The sequence below is a fragment of the Myotis lucifugus genome, unplaced genomic scaffold (assembly GCF_000147115.1).
Source record: "Myotis lucifugus unplaced genomic scaffold, Myoluc2.0 scaffold_33, whole genome shotgun sequence".
NCBI lineage: Eukaryota > Metazoa > Chordata > Mammalia > Chiroptera > Vespertilionidae > Myotis > Myotis lucifugus.
The window spans coordinates 1-2,485 of record NW_005871081.1 but is presented as its reverse complement, the minus strand read 5'-3'; positions in this window follow the sequence as shown (position 1 = coordinate 2,485).

The following is a 2,485-nucleotide window of genomic DNA, read 5'->3' as shown; positions in this document are numbered from 1 at the left end:
CACTGCCTGTTTCGTTTCTTCTTCCCACCGCACTGGGGCCCAGACCCCAGTCTCTGTGACCCTTATTACACAGGGACTCTTCTAGCCTCAGAGTGGGTGGGCCTCCTGGCCACTCCGCCAGGCTCCTCCTGAGCCCCTGGCCGGGAACCCACCCTCCTGCAGGCAGCCCTTCCAAAGCTGGTCAGGACCCATGTGCCTTCTTAGCGCTGAACTTAAGACCCTTCCAGCTTCCCGGGCCCTCACTGGCCACGTTCAGATTATTTAAGGACCTCCTGGAAAGGCTGGTGCCGGGGCCCGGCAGATACTCAACTCTCGCCCTAACTGTACGCCATGGTTTCCCCAGGCAGCCTGGGCAGTGAGAAGACCACACGCACAGGCATGGTCCTCTCACCCTCAGCTGCTCTGGGCAGCCCATCCTGTTTGCACCAGCTGATGTGTATGGGCCATGTGGCTCCGGCCTTTTGTTCTAGCCAGGTGGCTACTATAGGGCTCACGGTGGGTATATGTCCCCTGGGGCTGCTGTTCTTTCTCCTGGCCAGCTGCAGCCTCAGTTTCCCCAGCCTGTCCTGAGAACCAACATGCGTCCCTGAAGGCCATGCGAAAACTCTGCAGCCTGGACAACGGGGACTGTGACCAGTTCTGCAGAGAGGAGCAGAACTCCGTGGTATGTTCCTGTGCCAGCGGGTACATCCTGGATGACAATGGCAAGTCCTGCATCTCCACAGGTAGGAGGCGCATGGGGCCACTCCACCAGGGCTCCCTGAGTCAGAGAGGCCAGTGCAGGACAGCTGGAGCAGCAGGGGTGGGCAGCACATTTGGAGACAAACCCCTGTTTCTGGGAGCTGCCTGAAAAATGGGGCCGACGATATTACCTAACTGCTTAGTAAATGTGCAAATTAAGAGAGCAATGCATGGAGGCACTTTGCACAGTGCCTGATTCGTAGCAAACTCTGTCTATATAAATGAGTGTATGGAGGCCTGATTTGTACCCCTGGGTAGGACAGGAGGCTCGGGAGACTGGGAGTTACAATGAACCAAGATGAGAGTGCAGGCGGGTGAGGGCAACCCAGGCCTGACTGTAGGAGCTGGAGAGTTGAAAAGAGGGGAGCCGAGGCCCCTCGAGAACTAATTTAGGCCCTAGCTGGTTTGGCTCAGTGGATAGAGTTTCAGCCTGTGGACCAGAAAGTCCCGGGTTCAATTCTGGTCAAGAGTATGTACCTCAGTTTCAGGCTCCTCCCCAGCCCGGACCCTGGTTGGGGCTCGTGCAGGAGGCAACCAATCGATGTGTTTCTCTCATATTGTTACTCTCTCTCTTTCCCTCTCTCTTCCACTCTCCCTAAAAATCAATGAAAAAATATCCTCGGGTGAGGATTAACAACAACAAAAAAGAACTAATTTAGGTTGTGTGGGCCTCAATGTTAATAAAATTTATTTATTATTTTCCTTGATAAAAGCCGGACACAATGAGTCTGGCCTAGAAGCTCGGGAGGGCATGGCCTATTAAGGGGCTGAGTATGGGTCAGGCCCCTGGGGTCTCGCACACTGTAGAAAGGTCCTCCTGTGCTGCAGGGCCAACCTGGAGCCAGCGGTGCTGAGGCGCCACTCCTTTCTCTCAGTCTCACAGTGGCACCAACTTGTTTTTCAAAGCCAGGTTCCCTGACTGACCCACAGCTTCAACATCCACTGGGGCGTTGGGGGGGTGGGGGGGGAGGTCAGGGAGGTGAGGGTGTACAAATGCAAAGTCCCAGGCCCACTCCACAAGACAGGAACATTCCAGAATGACTGCAATTAGATAACATCAACTCTCTCAACAAGTAAAAGAATATATCATTTACATCTCCATTGGTAATGAGATTTATAAACTTATGCTGATTCAACAATAGGGGGTAGACTGTAACATGCACGCAAATTTTGTTTAAATTCCAGGAATAATTACAAATCAATTTAATGAAGTGTGATATTTGGGGGGTGGAGGGGATCAGGTAAACTACTTCCTAATTCAGTATTTCAAAATACAGTGATTACAATTATCAACACCGAACTCTTTATCTCCAGCTAACACAGCACAAGTCTGCTGGGGGTGGGGAGGGCTCCTTTAGATCCTGCTGGAGCCCTCGCAAACACTAAAAAGAACTACATTCTGCTTATCTGATTTTAGGCAAACCTACCGAGGCAGAGAGGAGCCATCTGTTTTCTTTTTTTTCCTTTTTTAAATAAATCTTTATTGTTCGGATTATTAGTTGTTCCTCTTTTTCCTCCCATAGCTCCCCTCCACCTGGTTCCCACCCCACCCCCTACACTTACCCCCGGCCCCCCCCCCCCCCCCCCAAAAAAATGCTAACGGACATAAGTGAATGCTGTGTGAGAGGTCACTTACAGACCCCCCCACTCCCCCTTTTCCCAGAAAATATTTTGGGTCCCGCCTCTCATTTGTCCCCTAATTTTTTTCTAAACTCCATCGCAGAGAGGGCCCAAGAATAATAAT